This window comes from Octopus bimaculoides, chromosome 3 (genome assembly GCF_046866305.1).
Source record: "Octopus bimaculoides isolate indiv1 chromosome 3, ASM4686630v1, whole genome shotgun sequence".
Lineage (NCBI taxonomy): Eukaryota > Metazoa > Mollusca > Cephalopoda > Octopoda > Octopodidae > Octopus > Octopus bimaculoides.
Genome location: NC_142930.1, coordinates 108,414,498 through 108,432,308, shown reverse-complemented (window position 1 = coordinate 108,432,308; position 17,811 = coordinate 108,414,498). Strand labels below are relative to the sequence as shown.

At 36.6% G+C, this 17,811-nt stretch overlaps 1 protein-coding gene across 7 annotated transcripts in view; it reads right to left on the bottom strand.

Annotated features, from left to right (window-relative positions):
* The window catches only part of LOC106869622 (solute carrier family 60 member 1), a 78,366-nt gene that overhangs the window by 42,969 nt on the left and 17,586 nt on the right, over positions 1-17,811 (bottom strand). For 3 of the 7 annotated variants that reach the window (XM_089349465.1, XM_089349463.1, XM_089349464.1), the window contains exon 2: positions 11,852-11,931. The exons of 2 other annotated variants lie outside the window; for them this stretch is intronic. The gene's annotated coding sequence lies outside the window, so the exon portion shown is untranslated. Of the gene's footprint in view, positions 1-11,851; positions 11,932-12,484; positions 13,200-17,811 lie in introns of those variants that run through there. 2 more of the 7 variants (XM_052966183.2, XM_014915429.3) reach the window with 2 other exon arrangements.

Genomic DNA, 17,811 nt, shown 5'->3' with positions numbered 1-17,811 from the left:
GGTGGAGGCCTTGGATTTAGGTCTCACTTGGCTTGCTGGGTCTTCTCACGCACAGCGTATTTCCAAAGGTCTCGGTCAGAAGTCATCGCCTCAGTGAGGCCCAATGTTCGAAGGTCGTGCCTCACCACCTCATCCCAGGTCTTCCTGGGCCTACCTCTTCCACAGGTTCCCTCAACTGCTAGGGAGTGGCACTTTTTCACACAGCTATCGTCATCCATTCTCGCCACATGACCATACCAGCACAATCGTCTCTCTTGCACACCACAACTGATGCTTCTGAGGTTCAACTTTTCTCTCAAGGTTCTTACGCTCTGTCTAGTATGCACACTGACATTACACATCCATTGGAGCATACTGGCTTCATTCCTTGCGAGCCTACGCATGTCTTCAACCGTCACGGCCCATGTTTCACTGACATGAAGCATGGCTGTTCGTACACATGCATCATACAGTGTGCCTTTTACTCTGAGAGAGAGACCCTTTGTCACCAGCAGAGGTAAGAGCTCTCTGAACTTTGCCCAGGCTATTCTTATTCTAGCAGCTACACTTTCTGCACACCCTCCCCCACTTCAAACTTGGTCACCTAGATAGTGGAAGCTATCAACTACGTCTAGTTTTTCTCCCTGGAACGTGGCAGAAGTTGTTTTCTGTACATTCAGTGTTTATTGCTCCTGAACATCTGTTACATACAAAAACTAACTTCCTAATTAACCTTTCTTTGATATTGTTGCACCTCTTATGTGTCCAAAGCTTGCACTTGGTGCATCTTTTAAACTATTTAACACCTGTTTTCATGCTGGCATGGATTGGATAGTTCGACAGGAACTAGCAAATCAGGAAACTACACCAAACTCTCTACTGTCTACTTTAGTATGGTTTCTATGACTGAATGCCCTTCTTAATACCAGCCACTTTACAGAGTGTACAGAGGGTACTTTTTATGTGGTGCCAGTAGCAGTGAGGTCACCCAGTAACTTGCAAGATAAAACTCCTCAACAGAGGGAGTAGTACTGAGGGGCTGAAAAAGGAGTCTGATACTAAAGGGGAAACATGGCTACCTTAGGTGGGGAGAGAGAGGGGGAGTGAGAGGAGAGATAGATGAAGGAGTGGTGAGGGGACATTCACCCATGTTACAGGGGGAGTGTATATAATAAAGTGAACTGGGGACTGCAGGGATGAATGAGATTGCAAAGGGAGTGTGATAGATGAATGGTGAAGAATGCAATGAGTTGCACAGGAGGAGGGGTTATTAGGGGGCAGTGGTGGCTCGTGTATAGGCACTGCAGAATGGCAGCATCCCCTATTTCCACCCGATATTATAACATTCAATTTAATGAGTCCCTTTTTTCTTTAATTCTTTCTTCATACTTGTACATTATATAATCCTTAAGCTTAATGTCAGTAGCCATCCCCTAGTTTATGAAAAAAATACAAAAATCCTTGTATAGAGCTGCTCTTCACAGTTCCAGCAATGCAGTGTTTGGCTGTTGTGCGCATGCTCACATGTCCAAGATAGGAAGCTTCACACTAGGGAGAAAGAGCACTGCGTGAACGACAGTGCCAACCCTTGTGTGCTGGGGAAAGGTAGTGTTTCTTTTTTACTCCACGTGTGTTGTGCTTAAAAATGTGTTTATATTCTTGAATATGATAAAGTGTCGGATTAGATTATTATCCTACTTCCAGCTACAGTGTTGCTGCCAGGATTTGTAAAATAGGGCACATTCCCCCACCTTATTTTGTGATTTAAGGGGGATTTTTGAAAAACAAGGGGGAATTCGCAGTGATGTTCAGTGAACAAATTAAACACACTACCCAGCAGTGGCTAAAACGTGAACCAATCAAGTTTATGTATAAATTTTCTTTTCATATGTTTGTTTCATTTTACACAATATTTAAACAATGGCTAAAAATCTTCTGAAGCAGCACCACCACTGATTCTATCTATGAGCTGCCACTGTTAGGGGGTTTATGTTGTGGGGAAAAGATTCAATAGGAGCGGAAGAACATATTGTGTACAGACAGGTACATGAGGGAGAATGGAGGGGAGGAGAATACAACAAGAGTGGAAGATACATATATGTGTGTGTGTATGTGCATGTGAGAGAGAGAGAGAGAGTGTGTATATGTATGTTAGTGCTTCTGCACTTTGAGGTAACATGATAGTTGTAAAACAAGTGTCGCTCTCATACAAGTGATGTTATTTAGTGTCAGCCTTCTGTGTAAAAACATGTTTGGCCAAGGGGAAATGTAACCTTGCTTGAATGAGAATTGGGGAAAAGAAGTGCATCTGGTTGTAGAATATCTACCTCAAAAAATTCTGTCTGATCCATGCAAGAGTGGAAAAGTGGAAAAGGCAGCAAGCTGGCAGAATCGTTAGCATGCCAGGTGAAATGCTTAGCGGTATTTCATCTGCTGCTACATTCTAAGTTCACATTCCGCCAAGGTCAACTTTGCCTTTCATCCTTTTGGGGTCGATAAATTAAGTACCAGTCAAGTACTGGAGTCGATGAGATCGACTTACCACCCTCCCCCAAAATTTCAGGCCTTGTGCCTACAGTAGAAAAGAATGGAAAAGGGGATACAATAAACTGAAACCAAGATGGCAGCGATTTTGTTGAAGATCAGTTGTACACCATAAAGATTGTTCTTGTAGACAGTTCCACAAACAACAGCCACAATTTCTTATGTCTGGTCTGTGACAAACTTAGAATATGTCTTCAAGAAATCCAGAACAACATCATAATGTAATGCAACAAACTTACTGAGGTTGTATGATTCTTCTAACACATCAGGATTGATCATTAAAAAAAGCTCAGAAACAAAATATGTCTCAAACATTATCATTCAATCTTGATTTTATTTCCACAATAACTTTGAAGTAATTTATTCCCAATTTTAGCAGAAGGCCAATAATTTTAAAAGGGTGGGGACAAGTTGATTACACCAACCACACTACTTCACCAGTACTTTATTTTACCAAATCCCCCCAAAAAGATGAATGGCAAAGTTAAGCTCAGTTGTATTTGAGCTCAGAACATAGAGTTAGAAAAAATTCTGTTAAAAATTTGGTCCAACATATTAATGATTCTGTAAAGTAATAATAGGTTAATATGGAATGGCAGGCATTGACAGTGGCATTTCTGTTACTGATCCATCAACCAGGACTAGCGATAAACAGAATACTTTTTTTTTTTTTTTTTTTTTTCTCTGTGGAGCCCTATTTCTTTGGATGATTTCTTTGATAGTATTACCTAAGTTTTCAGTGTATTTGAAAACATGTTTAAAGCTTTAACCCTTTAGCATTTAAACCGGCCATATGCGGCCAAAAGTATTCTGCCTGTTTTATGTTCAAACTGGCCAGATCTGGTCTCTTACACCAACCCTACAATATTGTTTTAAAAATTAACAGCTACTTCATCAAAATCTCATAGCTACAAGATAATGTATGATTAGTTCGAAACAATGTAGATGGAAAAGCATTAAATTTGGCAAAGGGTTAAAGCCAATATTCAATGTGACAGCCTTATTTTATTTCTTAAATCTCAAGATAAGAAGTTGCTATGGTCATGAGTTTCATAACTCTCAAAGCTGGTTTCAATTCTCATTAGCAATGCTTTCATTTCAGTTCATTTACATTTTTAATAATGAAATTCTAAAACAGAAATGGCAGAATCAATAAAGTCTTGAACAAAAGGAAGTCTGGGATTTAGTGTTGTCCTTTTATATCATGAATGTAAGTCCTATCAAAGTCAGCTTTACATTTCAGTCAATGAAAAAAGTATCAATCAAGAACTCAGGTCAATTTAATCAGTTGATTCCTCCCTACAATAACCTTATAGCCATATCAGGAATCAATGAAACTCTAAGGAGAAGCATGCGGGTCTCATTTCACTCTGCCTCTTAAAACAACATAAGAACTTCTATGCCATCACCCAGCCTGCTAGAAATAGTAGTTGCCAAACTCTCCAATGTGTCCCCATGAATTCTGTGAAGTGGTTGCCATTAAGAACAGCATCAAGAATGAAGAAACCATGCCAACACCTCGGTTTTTGGTACAGTCCTCTGTTTAATCAGTTCCTGTCAAACCATCAAACCCATGCCAACATGGAAAAATGTATATTAAATGACGATCAAAATAATGTTGATTATTCGGGGTGTTCAAATTATTTCATTATTTCTTTCTTTAAGTATAGACATATACTGACCTGTCAGTTTTATGTCTGACTTATAGAAATTAATATATTTGAAATTTAATTAAGAAATAATCAATACAGAAAATAAATGTAAAAAATGTACAATATTTAATTCTAAAAATGAAATTAACAAATAATCAATATGAATATACAAAATCATAGTTGGATGTCACATAGAAATATGGGCAAAACTACAGTCACGTACATTTTTGACAGTTCAACCAAAGATTTATTATTATATGTGAACTCATTTAAATGGTTGGGAAGTTAATGTTGAATGCTTTTTGAAATTCATCCATGTGTATTCAACATTGTTTAGATATATTCTGTGAAAGAATTTTCCAAACCTGTCACAGAGGCATTTACCCACAGACAGGGTCATCTTACAGTACTATAGGCTCTGGGTAAACCAATGCACTGGCCCTAGAGTACAGATTTATTGACAGCAAGCCATAGCATACATTGAGCACCTAGACCCATGAGGATCCTGGGAAACTGTCTGTGTGCCTATGCCTTAAGACAGCACTTCCCTCGGGGTACTAGTATTACAAACGATTTAACCAGCAAAATTTAAAGGTAAACTATAGTTGCATAAAGAATAAGGAAGCATCACCAAGGGCTATAAACATCCCACACCATTTAATGGGCACAAGAATCAGGAAATTAATTGTATTTTATCAATGAAATTCTGTTAACTGAAATAACAGGAAAAATAACAGAAATTATCAAAATTGAAAGTTATGTCACTTAAGTAAAAAGTCAAATCTTGAGTTTGCCAAGCTACAGACACACACCAACCCTCTAAACCATATATTACAACGTGCAAGGGTAGTTTCAAGACTGAAGAGTTTAACCATATGCCCACCTTTAAACATGTAGGCAAAAGAAATACTACAGTTTTATCAGGCTATATATGTAATTTGAAAGATTTATACTGAAATTCAGCCATAGGTACACCTCCTTGCGATTACTGTAGCATTGATAATGAAGAAAAGTTATCCATCCTCAAAAGAAAAATAAACATACAAAAACATCCAACTTAAATAGAAAGGCTGAGTTAATCTTTAAATGTTGACACTAAAACAAATATTGCCTTTCCTGATCTTCAATGAGATATTAAGCCAGACTGAAAATATATAAATGAGCAACTGGAAATCTATAAACTACCTCTTTTAGGGAAGACAAGAGAGAAGTTAACAAAATGATGCACCATTAATGCTGAAAAACACTGAAGGATGTGATACCTACTTCACCAGCCATGTGTGATGAATGGCTGGAGACAGAGATATGAAGGTGAGTAACAGAAAGCTGTTAAATATTCATTGTAAGACAATGAAATTTTTTACTTCATCTTTATATTGCAAAACACTGTAACTCTGCACGTGCGTGCACGCATAGCCAAACGGTTACAAAGTTCACTTTAGAATCGCAAGATTCCAAGTTCAATCTCAAAGCCTGATATTTTGAGCAAGTACCTTCTGCCATAGACTTGGGTCGCTAACCCAAGAATCATGAATAAAATTGCAAAGATAGCAAGTGTGGGAAAGGCTGATGAATGAACTGTACCAGTAATACAATGAGCTAAACTAACTACATACTGATTGTACCTGATGATTATGTTAAGAGTAGAAGCACCAGTAGAATACTCAACTACTTATATGCTAATTCAAAGAGTAAATTAACTGAACAACTGGAATTATTCATCAACACAACCGGTGGAGATCCGTTGCTTATTTACTTATCTATCTATCAATCATCATCATCATCGTTTAACATCCGTTTTCCATGCTAGCATGGGTTGGACGGTTTGACTGAGGACTGGTGAAACCAGATGGCTACACCAGGCTCCAATCTGATTTGGCAGAGTTTCTACAGCTGGATGCCCTTCCTAACACCGATCAATATACATATATATATATAAATATATTTTATATTGTAAAATTGTTATGCTTTTTGGATAACTGGTATGGGAAGGACATGTCCACATCTTATGAGCAATTTTTTCTGTGTCTTCTTTTATCATCCTTCTATGTAATGTATATATATATATATATATAGCACAGAATTTTGTCAGTGAACAGGTCGCGGTCTCAAAGCGACGAAAATATTTTGACAAATTAAATTTAAATGTTGAAGTGAATCTAACGGATTTTGTGTGTTATTTTAAATGGCTTATAAACACCTTCCACGCTGCAATTGTTTATATATATATGGTTTTAGAAAAAAGAACCAAAGTTCATGAACTCATCCATGAAAATCCACAGTCACATAGAAAAATTAATAAGTAAATGCACGATAAAACTATATATTTATATTTTATACTGTGAAACTTAATTTAATTTAAATTTTTGATAAATTGAATTTAATTGAGTTTTTACCTGTAAATTTGGATTTTTATCCCTAATATTATTATCATCATCATCATCATCGTTTAACGTCCGCTTTCCATGCTAGCATGGGTTGGACGATTTGACTGAGGACTGGTGAAACCGGATGGCAACACCAGGCTCCAATCTAATTTGGCAGAGTTTCTACAGCTGGATGCCCTTCCTAACGCCAACCACTCATAAGTATATACTGTATATATATCTTTTAAATTTGTTTTTTGTAACGTTAAGGGTATGCAAATAAACCTTCTATTTAATTATGCCGACCACCGTCTAATGGTATTGAGTAGTGAGTCAGTTTTTTGGGATTGCATCATGGTTATACCGATATCGTTGTTGTTGGCACTCCGTCGCTTACGACGTCGAGGGTTCCAGTTGATCTAATCAACAGAACAGCCTGCTCGTGAAATTAACGTGCAAGTGGCTGAGCACTCCACAGACACATGTACCCTTAACGTAGTTCTCGGGGATATTCAGTGTGACAAGGCTGGCCCTTTGAAATACAGGCACAACAGAAACAGGAAGAGAGAGTGAGAAAAATTTGTGGTGGAAGAGTACACCAAGGTTCGCCACCATCCCCTGCTGGAGCCTCGTGGAGCTTTAGGTGTTTTCGCTCAATAAACACTCACAACGCCTGGTCTGGAAATCGAAACCACAATCCTATGACCACGAGTCCACTGCCCTAAACACTGGGCCATTGCGCCTCCACTATACCGATATAATGTAGGAAAGAAATAATAATAACAATAATTCTAGGATGGAATTTATAAATATTTGATACATCGATGTATTAAATATTTATAAATCCCATCCTAGAATTATTGTTATATATATATACACATACACAAATGGTCTTCTTCCAGTTTCCATCAACCAGGTCCACTATCAAGGGTTTGGTCACTCAGCTCAGTGCTATAGTAGAGGACACTAGTCGAGAAAATCGACCCCAGGACTTATTCTTTGTAAGTTTAGTACTTATTCTATTGGACTCTTTTGCTGAACCTCTAAGTTGGTGTAAACACACCAACATCAGTTGTCAAGTGATGTTGCGGGGGGGGGGGGGGGGGGGGCGCATACATACATACATATATATATATATATATATATATATGACAGGCTTCTTTCAGTTTCCGTCTACCAAATACACTCACAAGGCTTTGGTCAGCCCAAGGCCACAGTAGAAGGCACTTGCCAAAGGTGCCATGCAATGGGACTGAACCCGGAGCCATGTGGTTGGTAAGCAAGCTACTTACCACACAGCCACTCCTGCACATGTAAATATTTAAGCTTCATGTATCATTTGCTTATTTAAATTTGCTGTATTTGCCAAACAGATTTTTTTTCCCCTTCTGTGTAATGAACATGACTTCTTATGATTTTACAAGTCACATCGACCTAGGGTTAAGCTACATATCATAGCAAAGAAAAGCAAGTGTTACATGCTTTTCTAACAGTCAAGTATAGAAGTATTGAAGCAGAAATTTTAAAATGAAAATAAATTAACCTAAATTCAAAGCATGATGACAGAGACATTGACTGAATTGATAAGACAGAAATTATCAATGTAACATCTTCACTGGTTTTGTTTTTTGTCTTTATGTGACACTAGCACTCGAGCGAAGTCATGTTGTAAGCGATACGATGACCTCATTAGAGAACATGCTATGAAAAAAAAAAAGCACTCTATACTCTGTAAAGCATTTGGTGTCAAGAAGGGTGTCCAACCATAAAAAAAACATGCCAAAGTAGATATTGGAGCATGATGCAGTCTTCATCTTATCAAACCATCCAACCCATACCAGCATATCATCATCATCATTGTTTAACATCCTCCTTCCATGCTGGCATGGGCTGGACAGTTTGACAGGAGCTGGCCAGGCAGAAGCCTGCACCATGCTTCTGTGTCTGTTTTGGAATGGTTTTTATGGCTGGATACCCTTTCTAACACCAACTACTCATAGAAGATAAATACTGCTTTCTACTAAAAGACAAAGTCAACCATGGCAGAATTTGAACTCAGAATGTAAAGACTAATGAAATGACACTTTACCTGGTGTGCTAGCAATTTTGCCGGCTCACTGGCTTTATAGAAAATAATTGTTAGATGATGATGATGATGATATTTTTTTAAAATCTAATTCCTCTGTTAATCTTCATTCGATTCCACTACTACCCCTTATGCATTCATCATCTGTATTGGCTACACCACATGCAATCCCTATCTACACATTTTCAGCAAATCAGAGAAAGCCAGTTTCCTGAAGGGATTAACATCCTGTTTCCTTATTTGGATGCTTTGCAAAGTTGTAGCAGTTGGTTTTAAGTAGCCATGAGGGTCCAAGTAGATAAAAATCAAAAAACAAGGAAAAGTATGTGATAAGGAAGTGACAAACAAATACGAAATATTCAAAGTTAGACAAATAAAACATGATGGAATAAGCATAGAGCTATGAAAAGGAATCAAAGAATAACTCAAGAATACACACAGCAAACATAAATACACCAATAAAAGGAATAGAAGAGAGTCTAGCATTTCAGGTTAATACCCCTTATGGAAAAGAAGGGAAAGTAATAAGAGAGGCAAGAGAAAAAGAATTAGAAATGATAATGAATTTATTGTCTTGGTAACATTTATATTAATTTTCCTCTTCTCTTATACATTTTCCTTCTCCTTGATAAAGTGTATAATCCAGAATGTTAGATCCTATTCTATTTCTTTCATTCACATATATAATTCTGTTATATACATTCCTTGATAATTGTTTCACTCTATATTGCTATACTTTTTTACATCAAGTTCTTTATTTGTCTAACATCATATAATTATTTGTTTGTCACTTTTTAACTTCATAATCTTCCATTATATTTGTGTTTCTTTATCTAAATATATCTGTCTCTATAGTCATCATCATCATCATCGTTTCACATCCGCTTTCTATACGAGCATGGGTCGGACAGTTTGACTGAGAACTAGCAAGCCAGGAAACTGTACCAGGCTCCAATCTGATATATATCATCATCATCATCATCATCGTTTAACGTCCGCTTTCCATGCTAGCATGGGTTGGACGATTTGACTGAGGACTGGTGAAACCGGATGGCAACACCAGGCTCCAGTCCGATTTGGCAGAGTTTCTACAGCTGGATGCCCTTCCTAACGCCAACCACTCAGAGAGTGTAGTGGGTGCTTTTACGTGTCACCCGCACGAAAACGGCCACGCTCAAAATGGTGTCTTTTATGTGCCACCCGCACAAGCCAGTCCAGGGGCACTGGCAACGATCTCGTTCGAAAATCCTACAGGAGCCAGTCAGGCGGTACTGGCAATATATATATATGTATATATATATATATATATATATATATATATATATATACACACACACACACACACATATGTATGTATGTATATATATATATATATATATATATATATATATATATATATATATATATATATATATATATATATATATGCGAGTAAAAATAAATACAAAAAAAGGGGTTTTGTATGATTGTGTATAGAGGAATATATTATTTTGTTTAAAAGAGTTCCAACACTGTCTGTTTTTTATGTTTTATTTATATTCCTGCAAAACCAATGTGGGATATAGAATATGGAATATACAATATATAATATAATATACAATATATAATATAAAATAAAAATGGATGGTACAATAAAATAAAGTATTGAATGTCTTATTGAATATATGGAATATGTCTTATTGAATAGATGAAATATTGAGTGTTCAATATAAAGGATTAAATATATAAAGGCGAATACGTATTTTCTATATCTTGTGGTATTTCATCATGGCCGGTATGACAGACTTTAACAGACTGTTAAAGTCTGTCATACCAGCCATGATGAAATACCACAAGGTATAGAAAATACGTATTCGCCTTTATATATTTAATCCTTTATATTGAACACTCAATATTTCATCTATTCAATAAGACATATTCCATATATTCAATAAGACATTCAATACTTTATTTTATTGTACCATCCATTTTTATTTTATATTATATATTGTATATTATATTATATATTGTATATTCCATATTCTATATCCCACATTGGTTTTGCAGGAATATAAATAAAACAAAAAACAGACAGTGTTGGAACTCTTTTAAACAAAATAATATATATATATATATATATATGCATTGTATATATATGTGTATGTATATATATATGTATGTATATATATATGTATGTATACATATATGTATGTATGTAGGTATGTATGTATATATATATATATATATATATATATATATATATATATACACATACATGTATGTATGTAGGTATGTATGTATATATATATATATATATATATATATATACATACATGTATATGTGTGTGTGTATATATAAATATATATATAAATATATATATATATATATATATATATATATATATAGAAGTGTTTCATAGTGAGTGGAGCCTCACCATGGATTTTATATATATGTGCGTGTGTGTGTATATATAGTGCGCATGTATGTATGTGTGTGTGTGTGTGTGTGTGTATATGTATATACATTTTCTCCAGTTTCTAGAGAGGCCCTTGCTAGAGAGGCCATAGGCCTAGAGTCTGAAGAAACACCGTAAAGCTAAGCACTTTATGGACGTGAAACCCAGGGTAACCTCATAGACCAGCCATACCCAACTTTATCTATCTATAAATATCTATCTATCTGTATGTATGTATGTATACACACAAATATACATACCTTCATATATTCAATGTCACGTATATACATAATTACATGTACATACCTATATATGCATATATGAATACACACACACATATATATATATTGTGTTGTGAGGTTTCAACAAGTAGTACAGCCCTTTATCAGTATGTATATGATAGCAATGTTCCACCAGACTTGAGGTTTTTTTATTATAATTATATAAACATATATACACAGACACACATAAGTACATACACATACGGACAGACACCCACACAGACATGTGTAAGTATACATACACACACATATTCATATATATATATATATATATATAATGTATGTATACAAATAATGGCATAGTTGTGTTGATTAGCAAAAGAAGAGAAAAATACTTTGAATATATTCACATGTACATATTAAGATATATTGTTTGATAATGCCAGTTATCAGCGTTTATATACTTGTACATATATACACACATGCATGTATACATACATACACACACACAGACACATGCTCATACATACATACATAGTAATCAGGTGTTAAATTTCATTACACTTACCTGATTGAATCAAAACAAATTACAATAATACCAGTTTTATTTTCTTATTTCCTTTCGATACTCTTCAACATATAAAAGACCTTTGCGGTTGTTAAATCCAAAATGACAGGAGATCCAATCAAGAAGTGGGCGGGTGGGGGGAACGGACAGCGGGGGAAGAAAAGAAAAAGAAAAATGAAAGTGTAAATTAAAAAAGGTGTAGAAATTAGTTTTGTGTTAATGTTTGAATTACATTAGTTATTTAAAATGTCAAGTAAGTATAGTGCGTTTTTTTTTCTTTTTAATTAATGAAGTTTTGATGTTTACAAAATTGTATATGGTTAAAAAGAATGCCAGCACTGAACGAAGATTTGACGAAGCTGTATGCGTCTGTATGTGTGTGTGTGTGTCTGTGTGTGTGTTGGCGCGTGTGTATTTGCTTGTTTGCACTCGTGGATGATCGTGCACGAATGTGGTGTGTGTGTGTGTGTGCGTGCGTGTACAGTATGTATGTGTTTGAGTGCGTGTTTATGTACGCATGTTGATATGTATATGCGTGCGCGAATGTTTGTGTGTGTGTATGTCTGTCTGCGTGGATGCATGTGTTCGCCTATTAATATATTAATGTGTGTGTGTGTGTGTGTGTGTACTTACGTTTATCTTATGACTGCGAGTTTTGACTTGTTGGTGTTATCCGTAAACGGAGTAAAATTGAAACAAGCTAGTGATTTCTGTACTTTTAAAACACCACCAGTTCTACAACTGTCTGCTTGAAATTTTCTTCTCTCTCTCTCTCTCTCTCTCTCTCTCCCTCACTGTCTTTCAATGCCTTCCATTTACTTCGCGATCTCTTTCTTCCACCTGTTTGATTACTTTAATATTTCCGTTGCTAAGCATTGATGAATGCCAAGAGATGATCAGTTGAGAAGAAGAAGAGAGTCAGAGGTGTAGAGAGAGAAATTCGAACGAAAGAGAACCAGGCTGGAGAAAGAATTCAGTAGTTGCGAAGAGTAAGAGAAAGATAAAGTTGTGTGTTCGAAGAGATGTATTTAAATGAGTAAACGAATTAAATACATATTAAATAAATGGCTGTAAACAAGGATGTTGATGAAAGTAACAAAGGAAAAGAGAAAGAGGTAAATGAAATATAAAGTACTGGAAGGGAGAGAAATAGGAAAGGGTGAAAGAAGATAGGGAGTGATAACAGTTGAGTATAAAAAAGTGGGAGTGGGTGTGAGAGCTAAAAGAAGAGCGTGAGTTGCAGAAAGAGGGGAGAGAACCAGATAGATAAGCAAAGAGAGGGTAAAAGAGAGAGAGCAAACAGACAGGCAAGCAGAGGGTAAGAGACAAATAGATAGACAAAGCGAAAGTGAGAGATAGATAGAAAGAGAAGAGGGTAAATGAGAGAGAGAGACAGAGTAATAAAAGTATGAATGGTTGGGAAGGGGAGTGGAAAAGCTTGTAAGTGACATTGCCAGAAATAGAGTAATAAACAAACCGATAAACAAAAGCATGATGGAAATAGGACAGAAGAGGAAGAAATACATATTACCACTACTACCACTACTACAGTTGTTATTAATATTTATTAGTATTAGTAGTAGAGAGAAACGGAGCGGAATTGGATTAAGGAGCGGAAGAAAAGAAAAGAAAAACGATGAATGTTTGTGGGAGTGATATCTGAATCAAATGAATCGATTTTCCCAACACTATTTATGTATTTAAAAATAATAATAGTAACCGCAGTGAGAGGTACGGCACTGCTGTGGGAGGGCTTGGTGTGGCGAAGAATAAGAAAGATCCCACACATATTCACACACAAAAGGTAAAAGAAAATCTAAAGAATACTACACCATTGCAAGGATCGGCAATAACCGTTATATACACGATGAATTAGTTGTGGGAGGGGAAATACGGAATCTAGAAGTGGGGAAAATTCGAAATCTATTAATAGGTAAATAAATTGATAAATTAAAGAGAAGTCCTCAATTTCCCTTCATTTACTTTTAATATGTCCTTGATTGATAAGCTTGAAAGTCATATTGTTTCCTTCTCAACTCAGAAAGTTAAAATAATTTCTCGCTTAAATAATATCCAACAAAATCTTGGAACCGAAGATGGAAGAACTGTTGTCATTTAGCATACTAGAAATGACAACCAGGTCTCCGTATGACCATGAACTAAAACAGGATGCATAATGTACTCCAAGGTGCGCTATGCACACACACACACCACCATGACTACCCAAAAAAAATGGGTGGAAAAGTCGTATGTAGAATGTCTTTTATGATGGATCTGGTCTTCTCAGTGAAGGCTAAATAATAACATAAACTAAGAATTTTAAGTGGGAGTGTTACGAAATGTACTGAACATGTTATGCTTGTCATTTTGTTTTTTAATTTTCCTAACGAAGGACATTAAAAAATTTCTTTGAATTCTGTCTACTAAACATCGGAACGAGACTCCAACCCGATTCAGTATTGCACTTTTATAGAACTGATCTCAAATACATTTTAATAAGGCCTGTCGCTGCTCTGATTCCCCTGTTCTGTCTGCCCTGGCAAACTCAAAGATTTATTTTTCCGGTTATTACCAGGTCTCCACCTGACTGAAGGTTAAAATACACATTCTGTTAAGAAATTATAAACGTATGGGTCACAGTGTGGTCGTCAGGACCTGTCCTGGCTATTCCTGTACCACCGTACATTCTGGTGGTGGTGGTCACAGCGCAGACAGACCAAGTGGACTCGGCCAGGATGAAATAGATGATGTTCTTCCGAACTTGTTATTGGTGACGTGCATCACCCCAGCACAGTTTGGGACGAGAGAAACTATTGATGCTACAACTATTTCTCTTTCTCTCTATCCCTCTCTCTTTCTCTCTTTACTTCTGTTTCTCTCTCTCTCTACTCTTTCTGTCTATATATATTTCTCTATCTATCTTTTCCTCTCCCCTCTCTCTCTATGTCTCTCTTTGTTTCTCTCTCTCTCTCTCTCTCTCCGTTTGTCTCTCACTCTCTCTAAGTGTTTGCGCTTTTTCATGCAGTGGAGTAGGCGACGTTCATAGATTGGTGTTTCCTACTGACTTTATTTCCTCATAACTTTTGAAAAAAAAAAACATTTCTCTCCAAGAAACTTTGCACACATACGTCTTCGAGGTCATAGCTAACAATTATGTTGATAAAATTTTGAAAAACAGAAATGATTCTTTTTGGGGGAATTTTCAGGATCGTTCTCCAGCCTCCCCCTGGGCCTATTTTGTTACCTTTTAATTGCGTAAATTTAGCATTTTACACCTTTTTGTTTGCAAATTACGTTCGAAGCATCAACATTACGTAATCTAGACTGAAAAACATATTTCTCCAAAATGTTACTTAGAAATTGCATCTTAAGGATGCAAAGTTAGGAATGAGATGAGAATGATCCGAAACTTCTTTAAAAAATTCTTTTTAAAAAGATAAAAAACATCTTTTTTGTTATCAACATAATCGTAGTCTACATCCCGAAAACGTATCTCTTCAAAATTTCTCTTTAAAAATTATACATTTTTTAGAAAAAAGCTATGAAGAAACAAAAGTTGGCAGGGTGCACCAAATTGTTGTTATACCTTTTTTTATGTTCGTCCAGGTTAAGTGGAAGAGACCAGTGTTCTTTAGAATGCTAGTTTGTTGTCGTAACAAACTGTCTACCTCGAATGCCTATGTGATCTCTCAGTTTAAGTATATATTTTTTTCTTTTTTGGTTCGTTGGTCAGTGTGTTTGTGTGTGGTCCAGCGTTGGATTAACCCATTAAGCAAAATAAGCACGTGTTTAGGGCATCAAGGGATGGGGACACCACAGAAATGAAAATGGTTTACGGCACGAAAGAAATCACTTTAAACTTGCTAAAATAATATTCGTATCTCTACTAAGTATAGAAGCAGAAGTTTTACGTAAAATGAATTTTAACAATATCATCGAACACTGAAATTTAAAAAAAAAAAAACGTAGGAGAAAACTTTTCAAATATAAATAAAATGGAAGCATTCTAAAATAAACCTTATTTTCTATCTTACTGTGAATTTTGTTGCATTTCGAAAAATAAAAATTTATTTAATGGTTTATTAAACCATTTATTAAACCTTTTAAGTGCTTAGGGCCTCTAAGGGTCTTAATCCGGCCCTGGTGTGGTCTGTGTACAACCTATGATAAACGTAGTTCACTGATCTGGAGATATAAAGGACATATCGGTTTCAAGTTTTGGCACAGGGCCAACAATTTCAGGGGAGGGTGTTGGTCGATTAAATCGACTCCAGTGTTCAGCTGGTACTTATTTTTCGGCCATGAAAGGACGAAAGGTAAAGTCGACCTCAGCAGAATTTGAACAGAGAACGTGAAGACAGACGAAATGCTGCTAAGCATTTTGCCCAGCGTGCTAACGTTTCTTCTCTACTCTAGGCACAAGGCCCGAAATTTTGGGGGATGGGACCAGTCGATTAGATCGACCCCAGTACGCAATGGTACTTAATTTATCGACCTCGAAAGGATGAAAGGCAAAGTCGACCTCGGCGGAATTTGAACTCAGAACATAAAGACAGATAAAATACTGCTAAGCATTTCGCCCAGCGTGCTAACGTTTCTTATTTCTTTATTGCCCAGAAGGGGCTAAACAAGGACAGACAAAGGGATTAAGTAGATTTGATCGACTCCAGTGCGTAACTGGTACTTAATTTATCGACCCAGAAAGGATGAAAGGCAAAGTCGACCTCGGCGGAATTTGAACTCAGAATGTAACAGCAGACGAAATACCGCTAAGCATTTCTCCCGGCGTGCTAACGTTTCTACCAGCTCGCAGTCTCCAGACAAGCAAATATTAGATATCGAGACAGGAGCGGCTTAGATTAGGAGATACTAAATGCTGAGGACGCACTAGTGGTTCAGTCAGGAGATATTAGTGACTCGGGCCAGGCAGGAAATATTAGATGTTGGGAAGTATCAGTGACTCGGGAAGGTGTGTTGAGGAGATATTTATGATAAAGAACATGAAGGATCTAATGTATTCGTTTCTTTCTGTCGGTCATGGGTGTTCTAATTTAAGTTTATTCATCGTTTTTTTTTTTTTTTAATCGTGACTCTGCCTTCTTTGTGTGTATCTAAAGACAAGAAGCCAAGGCTGGCTTACCCACTCCGTGAAAGTGTACCCGATCAGTAATGCTATGTAATAAATATGTATGTTGAAGCATTGCAATTATAAAAGACATACGAGCCGCCTCTACGATTAATTACGCGCTACCAGGAGCGATACATAATCTGACTCGTGAATGTTGTGGAAGTGTTAGGCGTAACTCTTAAGTATTTTTGTCATCTATGCGTGGTGTGCGTTATACGTTGATGGATTGGAAGTGTGTAGAGCAGATGTCGACAAATTTCATAGACCCACTTCATGAAATTGTTGATCACTTATCGACACCCATCGTGTAAAGTTCTAAAACAAAATTATTAATCTAATTTGTTTATACTCTCACTCTTTTACTTGTTTCAGTCATTTGACTGCGGCCATGCTGGAGCACTGCCTTTAGTCGAGCAAATCGACCCCAGGACTTATTATTTGTAAGCCTAGTACTTATTCTGTCAGTCTCTTTTGCCGAACCGCTAAGTTACGGGGACGTAAACACACCAGCATCGGTTGTCAAGCGATGATGGGGGGGGGGGGGGACAAACACAGACACACAAACACACATACATATATATATATACATATATACGACAGGCTTCTTTCAGTTTCCGTCTACCAAATCCACTCACAACGCTTTGGTCGGCCCGAGGCTATAGTAGAAGACACTTACCCAAGGTGCCACGCAGCGGGACTGAACCCAGAACCATGTGGTTGGTAAGCAAGCTACTTAGCACACCCACTTGATGACATTTCCTACACACTGGGCCAATATTAACCACTTTGCCGATTCCTGGTTTAGAGAATAATTGCAACATGTGAATGTAAT